Source organism: Hyperolius riggenbachi, chromosome 3 (genome assembly GCF_040937935.1).
Source record: "Hyperolius riggenbachi isolate aHypRig1 chromosome 3, aHypRig1.pri, whole genome shotgun sequence".
NCBI lineage: Eukaryota > Metazoa > Chordata > Amphibia > Anura > Hyperoliidae > Hyperolius > Hyperolius riggenbachi.
Window position 1 is genome coordinate 2145183 of NC_090648.1, and position 12938 is coordinate 2158120.

The 12938-nt window shown below is 53.1% G+C and overlaps 1 long non-coding RNA gene across 1 annotated transcript; it reads right to left on the reverse strand.

The window, feature by feature from the left end:
- Positions 1-2127: 2127 nt before the first annotated feature.
- On the reverse strand, positions 2128-8530 carry LOC137560813 (uncharacterized). Its single transcript, XR_011029831.1, has 2 exons — positions 8371-8530; positions 2128-2598 (listed from the first exon to the last, which is right to left on the reverse strand). It is a non-coding gene; the product is annotated as an uncharacterized lncRNA (long non-coding RNA).
- Positions 8531-12938: the final 4408 nt, after the last annotated feature.

A 12938-nucleotide genomic window follows, 5' to 3' on the forward strand; every position in this document is an offset into this window, starting at 1 on the left:
AGCATAGACCACAGACGGGAGACAAGAGATGGTAATGTGTGTAGCTCTTGCTGTGGATAGTGGCAGAGCATAGACCAGTGACGGGAGACAAGAGATGGTAATGTGTGTAGCTCTTGTTGTGCATAGTGGCAGAGCATAGACCACAGACGGGAGACAAGAGATGGTAATGTGTGTAGCTCTTGTTGTGGATAGTGGCAGAGCATAGACCACAGACGGGAGACAAGAGATGGTAATGTGTGTAGCTCTTGCTGTGGATAGTGGCAGAGCATAGACCACTGACGGGAGACAAGAGATGGTAATGTGTGTAGCTCTTGTTGTGGATAGTGGCAGAGCATAGACCACAGACGGGAGACAAGAGATGGTAATGTGTGTAGCTCTTGTTGTGGATAGTGGCAGAGCATAGACCACTGACGGGGGACAAGAGATGGTAATGTGTGTAGCTCTTGTTGTGGATAGTGGCAGAGCATAGACCAGTGATGGGAGACAAGAGATGGTAATGTGTGTAGCTCTTGTTGTGGATAGTGGCAGAGCATAGACCACTGACGGGAGACAAGAGATGGTAATGTGTGTAGCTCTTGTTGTGGATAGTGGCAGAGCATAGACCACTGATGGGAGACAAGAGATGGTAATGTGTGTAGCTCTTGTTGTGGATAGTGGCAGAGCATAGACCAGTGACGGGAGACAAGAGATGGTAATGTGTGTAGCTCTTGTTGTGGATAGTGGCAGAGCATAGACCACAGACGGGAGACAAGAGATGGTAATGTGTGTAGCTCTTGCTGTGGATAGTGGCAGAGCATAGACCAGTGACGGGAGACAAGAGATGGTAATGTGTGTAGCTCTTGTTGTGGATAGTGGCAGAGCATAGACCAGTGACGGGAGACAAGAGATGGTAATGTGTGTAGCTCTTGTTGTGGATGGTGGCAGAGCATAGACCAGTGACGGGAGACAAGAGATGGTAATGTGTGTAGCTCTTGTTGTGGATAGTGGCAGAGCATAGACCACTGACGGGAGACAAGAGATGGTAATGTGTGTAGCTCTTGCTGTGGATGGTGGCAGAGCATAGACCACTGACGGGGGACAAGAGATGGTAATGTGCGTAGCTCTTGTTGTGGATAGTGGCAGAGCATACACCACTGACGGGAGACAAGAGATGGTAATGTGTGTAGCTCTTGTTGTGGATAGTGGCAGAGCATAGACCACTGACGGGAGACAAGAGATGGTAATGTGTGTAGCTCTTGTTGTGGATAGTGGCAGAGCATAGACCACTGACGGGAGACAAGAGATGGTAATGTGTGTAGCTCTTGCTGTGGATGGTGGCAGAGCATAGACCACTGACGGGGGACAAGAGATGGTAATGTGCGTAGCTCTTGTTGTGGATAGTGGCAGAGCATACACCACTGACGGGAGACAAGAGATGGTAATGTGTGTAGCTCTTGTTGTGGATAGTGGCAGAGCATAGACCACTGATGGAAGACAAGAGATGGTAATGTGTGTAGCTCTTGTTGTGGATAGTGGCAGAGCATAGACCACTGACGGGAGACAAGAGATGGTAATGTGTGTAGCTCTTGTTGTGGATAGTGGCAGAGCATAGACCACTGACGGGAGACAAGAGATGGTAATGTGTGTAGCTCTTGTTGTGGATAGTGGCAGAGCATAGAGCACTGACGGGAGACAAGAGATGAAGAACGCATTGCTACATACTCCCACAAATGGAGAGCAAGGAGGAAGATAATTTCCAGTGCACACTTCCTCTGCCGGATTGCCACATTCTCACACACACAGATTATGCGATGGGGGCGGGGGGGGGGGAGATATTTCCAGTGCACACTTCCTTTCTACATTCACATACACGCATTAAGCGATGGGGAGGAAGATATTTCCAGTGCACACTTCCTCTCTACATTCACATGCATGGATGAAGAGACGGGGAAGATATTTCCAGTGCACACTTCCTTTCTACATTCACACACATGGATGAAGAGATGGGGAATATATTTTCAGTGCACACTTCCTCTCTACATTCACATGCATGGATGAAGAGACGGGGAAGATATTTCCAGTGCACACTTCCTCTCTACATTCACACACATGGATGAAGCGTGGGTGAAGGGTAATTTACAGACGCACTTTCTTCTGTACAAGAAATTTATGTCTTAAAAAAAATAAACTCAATGTACAAATCAAGAGAAAAGCAGCTTAAATAACAGGCTGGGGGCGGAGCTGGAATATGGGAGGCGTGGCCATCCCCGTTCACATTACAAGCCGCCCACCAGAAGCCTCATTGTGTCAATAAATTAAAGGGGATGTAAACAATCTGGAGGAGACATGGAGAGATGGGGGAGGGGTGACTGTGGGGGTGTGGCACCAACGTCCGCTGTCACACAGTTCAGAGTTCATTCCACACGGATGAGAAGGGCCCTCAGTACGGTGGCCCCCTTTTCCTTGGTCAGCCATTCCAACTCGGAGAGGGGAATTCTGGGGTCCAGCAGATCTGAGGCACCTGAGGAGGGCGAGCCAATCTTGTAAGATCCGGGCCGCAAACACACTTGTAGAGACACCTGTGCTCCAAACACACGCTGAGAGCGCGGATCTCTGAATCTGCAACACAAACATGACAAATACTGCTCACCGATGTACTGGAACCGCGGGGGAGGAACAGAGGGCAGGGGGAGGAGCAAGTGGCAGGGGGAAGGTTAAGAGAGAGCAAAAGGAAAGTAACTGCGGGGGAGGAACAGAGGGCAAGGGGAGGAGCAGGTGGCAGGGGTAAGACAGAGCAGAAGGAAAGTAACTGCGGGGGAGAAACTGAGGGCAGGGGGAGGAGCAGGTGGCAGGGGGAGGGGTAAGACAGAGCAGAAGGAAAGTAACTGCGGGGGAGAAACTGAGGGCAGGGGGAGGAGCAGGTGGCAGGGAGAGGGGTAAGACAGAGCAGAAGGAAAGTAACTGCGGGGGAGGAACTGAGGGCAGGGGGAGGAGCAGGTGGCAGGGTAATACAGAGCAGAAGTAAATGCGAGGAGGAACTGAGCGCAGGGGGAGGAGCAGGTGGCAGGGGGAGGGGTAATACAGAGCAGAAGGAAAGTAACTGCGGGGGAGGAACAGAGGGCAGGGGGAGGAGCAGGTGGCAGGGTGATACAGAGCAGAAGTAAATGCGGAGAGGAACTGAGCGCAGGGGGAGGAGCAGGTGGCAGGGGGAGGGGTAATACAGAGCAGAAGGAAAGTAGCTGCGGGGGAGGAACAGAGGGCAGGGGGAGGAGAAGACGGCAGGGGAAGGGTAAGAAAGAGCAGAGAGAAAGTAAATGTGGGGGAGGAACAGATCGCAAGGGGGGGGGAGCAGAGGGAAGGTGGAGGGGTAAGACAGAGCAGAAAGAAAAAGAACTGCAGGAGAGGAACAGAGGGCAGAGGGAGGATCAGACAGAAGGGGGGAGGGGTAAGACAGAGCTGAGGGAAAGAGTGAGAGAAAAGGGAGCAGGGAGAAAGAGGGGGGGGGGGGGGCAGAGAGGGAGAGAGCTAGGGGAACAGCAAGAGGGAAGGAAGAGACAAAAGAGGAAGGGGTAAAAGGGAGTAGGAAGAGGGCAGAAGGAACATTAAAGGCTAAAAGAGAGGGCAGAGTGTGAGCAGGTGGTGTAGAGTGGGTAGTGAGAGCATTGGGGAGGAGAGAGTGTGTGTGTGGGGGAGACAGTGGAGAGAGCGGGGAGAGAGAAGGGGGGTGAGTAAGGGAAGGGAGTAGGAGTAAAGGGGAGGAGAGAGTGTGTGTGTGGGGGAGACAGTGGAGAGAGCAGGGAGAGAGAAGGGGGGTGAGTAAGGGAAGGGAGTAGGAGTAAAGGGGAGGAGAGAGTGTGTGTGTGGGGGAGACAGTGGAGAGAGCAGGGAGAGAGAAGGGGGGTGAGTAAGGGAAGGGAGTAGGAGTAAAGGGGAGGAGAGAGTGTGTGTGTGGGGGAGACAGTGGAGAGAGCAGGGAGAGAGAAGGGGGGTGAGTAAGGGAAGGGAGTAGGAGTAAAGGGGAGGAGAGATAGTGTGTGTGTGGGGGAGACAGTGGAGAGAGCAGGGAGAGAGAAGGGGGGTGAGTAAGGGAAGGGAGTAGGAGTAAAGGGGAGGAGAGAGTGTGTGTGGGGGGGAGACAGTGGAGAGAGCAGGGAGAGAGAAGGGGGGTGAGTAAGGGAAGGGAGTAGGAGTAAAGGGGAGGAGAGAGTGTGTGTGGGGGGGAGACAGTGGAGAGAGCAGGGAGAGAGAAGGGGGTGAGTAAGGGAAGGGAGTAGGAGTAAAGGGGAGGAGAGAGTGTGTGTGTGGGGGAGACAGTGGAGAGAGCAGGGAGAGAGAAGGGGGTGAGTAAGGGAAGGGAGTAGGAGTAAAGGGGAGGAGAGAGTGTGTGTGTGGGGGAGACAGTGGAGAGAGCAGGGAGAGAGAAGGGGGGTGAGTAAGGGAAGGGAGTAGGAGTAAAGGGGAGGAGAGAGTGTGTGTGTGGGGGAGACAGTGGAGAGAGCAGGGAGAGAGAAGGGGGGTGAGTAAGGGAAGGGAGTAGGAGTAAAGGGGAGGAGAGAGTGTGTGTGGGGGGGAGACAGTGGCGAGAGCAGGGAGAGAGAAGGGGGTGACTAAGGGAAGGGAGTAGGAGTAAAGGGGAGGAGAGAGTGTGTGTGTGGGGGAGACAGTGGAGAGAGCAGGGGGTGAGTAAGGGAAGGGAGTAGGAGTAAAGGGGAGGAGAGAGTGTGTGTGTGGGGGAGACAGTGGAGAGAGCAGGGAGAGAGAAGGGGGGTGAGTAAGGGAAGGGAGTAGGAGTAAAGGGGAGGAGAGAGTGTGTGTGTGGGGGAGACAGTGGAGAGAGCAGGGAGAGAGAAGGGGGGTGAGTAAGGGAAGGGAGTAGGAGTAAAGGGGAGGAGAGAGTGTGTGTGTGGGGGAGACAGTGGAGAGAGCAGGGAGAGAGAAGGGGGGTGAGTAAGGGAAGGGAGTAGGAGTAAAGGGGAGGAGAGAGTGTGTGTGTGTGGGGGAGACAGTGGAGAGAGCAGGGAGAGAGAAGGGGTGAGTAAGGGAAGGGAGTAGGAGTAAAGGGGAGGAGAGAGTGTGTGTGTGGGGGAGACAGTGGAGAGAGCAGGGGGTGAGTAAGGGAAGGGAGTAGGAGTAAAGGGGAGGAGAGAGTGTGTGTGTGTGGGGGAGACAGTGGAGAGAGCAGGGAGAGAGAAGGGGGGTGAGTAAGGGAAGGGAGTAGGAGTAAAGGGGAGGAGAGAGTGTGTGTGTGGGGGAGACAGTGGAGAGAGCAGGGAGAGAGAAGGGGGGTGAGTAAGGGAAGGGAGTAGGAGTAAAGGGGAGGAGAGAGTGTGTGTGTGGGGGAGACAGTGGAGAGAGCAGGGAGAGAGAAGGGGGGTGAGTAAGGGAAGGGAGTAGGAGTAAAGGGGAGGAGAGAGTGTGTGTGTGGGGGAGACAGTGGAGAGAGCAGGGAGAGAGAAGGGGGTGAGTAAGGGAAGGGAGTAGGAGTAAAGGGGAGGAGAGAGTGTGTGTGTGGGGGAGACAGTGGAGAGAGCAGGGAGAGAGAAGGGGGGTGAGTAAGGGAAGGGAGTAGGAGTAAAGGGGAGGAGAGAGTGTGTGTGTGGGGGAGACAGTGGAGAGAGCAGGGAGAGAGAAGGGGGTGAGTAAGGGAAGGGAGTAGGAGTAAAGGGGAGGAGAGAGTGTGTGTGTGGGGGAGACAGTGGAGAGAGCAGGGAGAGAGAAGGGGGTGAGTAAGGGAAGGGAGTAGTAGTAAAGGGGAGGAGAGAGTGTGTGTGTGGGGGAGACAGTGGAGAGAGCAGGGAGAGAGAAGGGGGGTGAGTAAGGGAAGGGAGTAGGAGTAAAGGGGAGGAGAGAGTGTGTGTGTGGGGGAGACAGTGGAGAGAGCAGGGAGAGAGAAGGGGGGTGAGTAAGGGAAGGGAGTAGGAGTAAAGGGGAGGAGAGAGTGTGTGTGTGGGGGAGACAGTGGAGAGAGCAGGGAGAGAGAAGGGGGTGAGTAAGGGAAGGGAGTAGGAGTAAAGGGGAGGAGAGAGTGTGTGTGTGGGGGAGACAGTGGAGAGAGCAGGGAGAGAGAAGGGGGTGAGTAAGGGAAGGGAGTAGGAGTAAAGGGGAGGAGAGAGTGTGTGTGTGGGGGAGACAGTGGAGAGAGCAGGGAGAGAGAAGGGGGGTGAGTAAGGGAAGGGAGTAGGAGTAAAGGGGAGGAGAGAGTGTGTGTGTGGGGGAGACAGTGGAGAGAGCAGGGAGAGAGAAGGGGGTGAGTAAGGGAAGGGAGTAGGAGTAAAGGGGAGGAGAGAGTGTGTGTGTGGGGGAGACAGTGGAGAGAGCAGGGAGAGAGAAGGGGGGTGAGTAAGGGAAGGGAGTAGGAGTAAAGGGGAGGAGAGAGTGTGTGTGGGGGGGAGACAGTGGAGAGAGCAGGGAGAGAGAAGGGGGGTGAGTAAGGGAAGGGAGTAGGAGTAAAGGGGAGGAGAGTGTGTGTGTGTGGGGGAGACAGTGGAGAGAGCAGGGAGAGAGAAGGGGGGGTGAGTAAGGGAAGGGAGTAGGAGTAAAGGGGAGGAGAGAGTGTGTGTGTGGGGGAGACAGTGGAGAGAGCAGGGAGAGAGAAGGGGGTGAGTAAGGGAAGGGAGTAGGAGTAAAGGGGAGGAGAGAGTGTGTGTGTGGGGGAGACAGTGGAGAGAGCAGGGAGAGAGAAGGGGGGTGAGTAAGGGAAGGGAGTAGGAGTAAAGGGGAGGAGAGAGTGTGTGTGTGGGGGAGACAGTGGAGAGAGCAGGGAGAGAGAAGGGGGTGAGTAAGGGAAGGGAGTAGGAGTAAAGGGGAGGAGAGAGTGTGTGTGTGGGGGAGACAGTGGAGAGAGAAGGGGGGTGAGTAAGGGAAGGGAGTAGGAGTAAAGGGGAGGAGAGAGTGTGTGTGTGGGGGAGACAGTGGAGGGAGCAGGGAGAGAGAAGGGGGGTGAGTAAGGGAAGGGAGTAGGAGTAAAGGGGAGGAGAGAGTGTGTGTGTGGGGGAGACAGTGGAGAGAGCAGGGAGAGAGAAGGGGGTGAGTAAGGGAAGAGAGTAGGAGTAAAGGGGAGGAGAGAGTGTGTGTGTGGGGGAGACAGTGGAGGGAGCAGGGAGAGAGAAGGGGGGTGAGTAAGGGAAGGGAGTAGGAGTAAAGGGGAGGAGAGAGTGTGTGTGTGGGGGAGACAGTGGAGAGAGCAGGGAGAGAGAAGGGGGGTGAGTAAGGGAAGGGAGTAGGAGTAAAGGGGAGGAGAGAGTGTGTGTGTGGGGGAGACAGTGGAGGGAGCAGGGAGAGAGAAGGGGGGTGAGTAAGGGAAGCGAGTAGGAGTAAAGGGGAGGAGAGAGTGTGTGTGTGGGGGAGACAGTGGAAAGAGCAGGGAGAGAGAAGGGGGTGAGTAAGGGAAGAGAGTAGGAGTAAAGGGGAGGAGAGAGTATGTGTGTGGGGGGAGACAGTGGAGGGAGCAGGGAGAGAGAAGGGGGGTGAGTAAGGGAAGGGAGTAGGAGTAAAGGGGAGGAGAGAGTGTGTGTGTGGGGGAGACAGTGGAGAGAGCAGGGAGAGAGAAGGGGGGTGAGTAAGGGAAGGGAGTAGGAGTAAAGGGGAGGAGAGAGTGTGTGTGTGGGGGAGACAGTGGAGAGAGCAGGGAGAGAGAAGGGGGTGAGTAAGGGAAGAGAGTAGGAGTAAAGGGGAGGAGAGAGTGTGTGTGTGGGGGGAGACAGTGGAGGGAGCAGGGAGAGAGAAGGGGGGTGAGTAAGGGAAGGGAGTAAGAGTAAAGGGGAGGAGAGAGTGTGTGTGTGTGGGGGAGACAGTGGAGAGAGCAGGGAGAGAGAAGGGGGGTGAGTAAGGGAAGGGAGTAGGAGTAAAGGGGAGGAGAGAGTGTGTGTGTGTGTGGGGGAGACAGTGGAGGGAGCAGGGAGAGAGAAGGGGGGTGAGTAGGAGTTAGGGGAGGAGAGAGTGTGTGTGTGGGGGAGACAGTGGAGGGAGCAGGGAGAGAGAAGGGGGGTGAGTAAGGGAAGGGAGTAGGAGTAAAGGGAAGGATGGGAGGGGAGATGCAGGAAAGGGGAGGAGGTGGGATGGCTATGGTGAAGATGGAGGAATGGGAGAGGACTTGGGAGAAATGGGAGGGGAGATGGGGGAATGGGAGGGGAAGATGGGGGAATGGGAGGGGAAGATGTGGAGGAGGCGGGATGGCTTGGAGAGAGGGGGTGAGGATGGGGGAAATGGGAGGGGAGATGAAGGAAATGGGAGGAGAGATGGGGAAATGGGAGGAGAGATGGGGGAAATGGGAGGAGAGATGGGGTAAATGGGAGGGGAGATGGGGAAATGGGAGGGGAGATAGGGTGAGGAGACAAGCTGTCTCTATATACAGAGAAGAAGTCATACAACAGTTGGGGTGACTATACTCACTGGACTTTGGGGCAGAATTCAGGCAGGCCAGCATATCTCAGGGTTGGCGACAGGACAACACTCTGTACCTCCCGACTCTGTACAAGGTTTGGTTCAGACACTGGAAATCCAATCTGCGGATCAGTCTTTATAGGAACTGAGGTGAGTATAGAAGAGGAGCAGCCTGAGAAAGACACAGTACATATTGTGTATAGGAGGCATATGATGTCCATCCTCTGCCACTATGACTTTATAATATGTAAGTATATTTATTGCACTCATTACAGACTCTGCTGACTTTATCCTGATGAAGAGAGCTCTGAACTACGAAACCCACAGACAGAACTGTTAGCTGTCTATCCAAGTGTCACTGTACATGTCAAGTAGGATGGACCCTGTATGTGAGTATAGCTATCATGGTGTCACTATGCTCAGCACACAGCACACTGCAGGCTGCACCCTGTATGTGAGTATAGCTATCATGGTGTCACTATGCTCAGCACACAGCACACTGCAGGCTGCACCCTGTATGTGAGTATAGCTATCATGGTGTCACTATGCTCAGCACACAGCACACTGCAGGCTGTACCCTGTATGTGAGTATAGCTATCATGGTGTCACTATGCTCAGTATACAGCACACTGCAGGCTGCACCCTGTATGTGAGTATAGCTATCATGGTGTCACTATGCTCAGTACACAGCACACTGCAGGCAGGCTGCACCCTGTATGTGAGTATAGCTATCATGGTGACACTATGCTCAGTACACAGCACACTGCAGGCTGCACCCTGTATGTGAGTATAGCTATCATGGTGTCACTATGCTCAGTATACAGCACACTGCAGGCTGCACCCTGTATGTGAGTATAGCTATCATGGTGTCACTATGCTCAGTACACAGCACACTGCAGGCAGGCTGCACCCTGTATGTGAGTATAGCTATCATGGTGACACTATGCTCAGTACACAGCACACTGCAGGCTGCACCCTGTATGTGAGTATAGCTATCATGGTGTCACTATGCTCAGTACACAGCACACTGCAGGCAGGCTGCACCCTGTATGTGAGTATAGCTATCATGGTGACACTATGCTCAGTACACAGCACACTGCAGGCTGCACCCTGTATGTGAGTATAGCTATCATGGTGTCACTATGCTCAGTACACAGCACACTGCAGGCTGCACCCTGTATGTCAGTATAGCTATCATGGTGTCACTATGCTCAGTACACAGCACACTGCAGGCTGCACCCTGTATGTGAGTATAGCTATCATGGTGTCACTATGCTCAGCACACAGCACACTGCAGGCTGCACCCTGTATGTGAGTATAGCTATCATGGTGACACTATGCTCAGTACACAGCAGGCTGCACCCTGTATGTGAGTATAGCTATCATGGTGTCACTATGCTCAGTACACAGCACACTGCAGGCAGGCTGCACCCTGTATGTGAGTATAGCTATCATGGTGTCACTATGCTCAGTACACAGCACACTGCAGGCTGCACCCTGTATGTGAGTATAGCTATCATGGTGTCACTATGCTCAGTACACAGCACACTGCAGGCTGCACCCTGTATGTCAGTATAGCTATCATGGTGTCACTATGCTCAGTACACAGCACACTGCAGGCAGGCTGCACCCTGTATGTGAGTATAGCTATCATGGTGTCACTATGCTCAGCACACAGCACACTGCAGGCTGCACCCTGTATGTGAGTATAGCTATCATGGTGTCACTATGCTCAGTACACAGCACACTGCAGGCTGCACCCTGTATGTGAGTATAGCTATCATGGTGACACTATGCTCAGCACACAGCACACTGCAGGCTGCACCCTGTATGTGAGTATAGCTATCATGGTGTCACTATGCTCAGCACACAGCACACTGCAGGCAGCACCCTGTATGTGAGTATAGCTATCATGGTGTCACTATGCTCAGCACACAGCACACTGCAGGCTGCACCCTGTATGTGAGTATAGCTATCATGGTGACACTATGCTCAGTATACAGCACACTGCAGGCAGGCTGCACCCTGTATGTGAGTATAGCTATCATGGTGACACTATGCTCAGTACACAGCACACTGCACCCTGTATGTGAGTATAGCTATCATGGTGTCACTATGCTCAGTACACAGCACACTGCAGGCAGGCTGCACCCTGTATGTGAGTATAGCTATCATGGTGTCACTATGCTCAGTACACAGCACACTGCAGGCAGGCTGCACTCTGTATGTGAGTATAGCTATCATGGTGTCACTATGCTCAGTACACAGCACACTGCAGGCTGCACCCTGTATGTGAGTATAGCTATCATGGTGTCACTATGCTCAGTACACAGCACACTGCAGGCTGCACCCTGTATGTGAGTATAGCTATCATGGTGTCACTATGCTCAGCACACAGCACACTGCAGGCTGCACCCTGTATGTGAGTATAGCTATCATGGTGTCACTATGCTCAGTACACAGCACACTGCAGGCAGCACCCTGTATGTGAGTATAGCTATCATGGTGTCACTATGCTCAGTACACAGCACACTGCAGGCTGCACCCTGTATGTGAGTATAGCTATCATGGTGTCACTATGCTCAGCACACAGCACACTGCAGGCAGGCTGCACCCTGTATGTGAGTATAGCTATCATGGTGTCACTATGCTCAGCACACAGCACACTGCAGGCTGCACCCTGTATGTGAGTATAGCTATCATGGTGTCACTATGCTCAGTACACAGCACACTGCAGGCAGGCTGCACCCTGTATGTGAGTATAGCTATCATGGTGTCACTATGCTCAGTACACAGCACACTGCAGGCTGCACCCTGTATGTGAGTATAGCTATCATGGTGTCACTATGCTCAGTACACAGCACACTGCAGGCTGCACCCTGTATGTGAGTATAGCTATCATGGTGTCACTATGCTCAGCACACAGCACACTGCAGGCTGCACCCTGTATGTGAGTATAGCTATCATGGTGTCACTATGCTCAGCACACAGCACACTGCAGGCTGCACCCTGTATGTGAGTATAGCTATCATGGTGTCACTATGCTCAGCACACAGCACACAGCACACTGCAGGCTGCACCCTGTATGTGAGTATAGCTATCATGGTGTCACTATGCTCAGCACACAGCACACTGCAGGCTGCACCCTGTATGTGAGTATAGCTATCATGGTGTCACTATGCTCAGTACACAGCACACTGCAGGCAGGCTGCACCCTGTATGTGAGTATAGCTATCATGGTGTCACTATGCTCAGTACACAGCACACTGCAGGCTGCACCCTGTATGTGAGTATAGCTATCATGGTGTCACTATGCTCAGCACACAGCACACTGCAGGCTGCACCCTGTATGTGAGTATAGCTATCATGGTGTCACTATGCTCAGTACACAGCACACTGCAGGCAGGCTGCACCCTGTATGTGAGTATAGCTATCATGGTGTCACTATGCTCAGTACACAGCACACTGCAGGCTGCACCCTGTATGTGAGTATAGCTATCATGGTGTCACTATGCTCAGTACACAGCACACTGCAGGCTGCACCCTGTATGTGAGTATAGCTATCATGGTGTCACTATGCTCAGTACACAGCACACTGCAGGCTGCACCCTGTATGTGAGTATAGCTATCATGGTGTCACTATGCTCAGCACACAGCACACTGCAGGCAGGCTGCACCCTGTATGTGAGTATAGCTATCATGGTGTCACTATGCTCAGCACACAGCACACTGCAGGCTGCACCCTGTATGTGAGTATAGCTATCATGGTGTCACTATGCTCAGCACACAGCACACTGCAGGCTGCACCCTGTATGTGAGTATAGCTATCATGGTGTCACTATGCTCAGTACACAGCACACTGCAGGCAGGCTGCACCCTGTATGTGAGTATAGCTATCATGGTGTCACTATGCTCAGTACACAGCACACTGCAGGCTGCACCCTGTATGTGAGTATAGCTATCATGGTGTCACTATGCTCAGTACACAGCACACTGCAGGCTGCACCCTGTATGTGAGTATAGCTATCATGGTGTCACTATGCTCAGTACACAGCACACTGCAGGCTGCACCCTGTATGTGAGTATAGCTATCATGGTGTCACTATGCTCAGTACACAGCACACTGCAGGCAGCACCCTGTATGTGAGTATAGCTATCATGGTGTCACTATGCTCAGCACACAGCACACTGCAGGCAGGCTGCACCCTGTATGTGAGTATAGCTATCATGGTGTCACTATGCTCAGTACACAGCACACTGCAGGCTGCACCCTGTATGTGAGTATAGCTATCATGGTGTCACTATGCTCAGTACACAGCACACTGCAGGCTGCACCCTGTATGTGAGTATAGCTATCATGGTGTCACTATGCTCAGTACACAGCACACTGCAGGCTGCACCCTGTATGTGAGTATAGCTATCATGGTGTCACTATGCTCAGTACACAGCACACTGCAGGCTGCACCCTGTATGTGAGTATAGCTATCATGGTGTCACTATGCTCAGTACACAGCACACTGCAGGCTGCACCAGCACACTGCAGGCATGCTGCACCCTGTATGTGAGTATAGCTATCA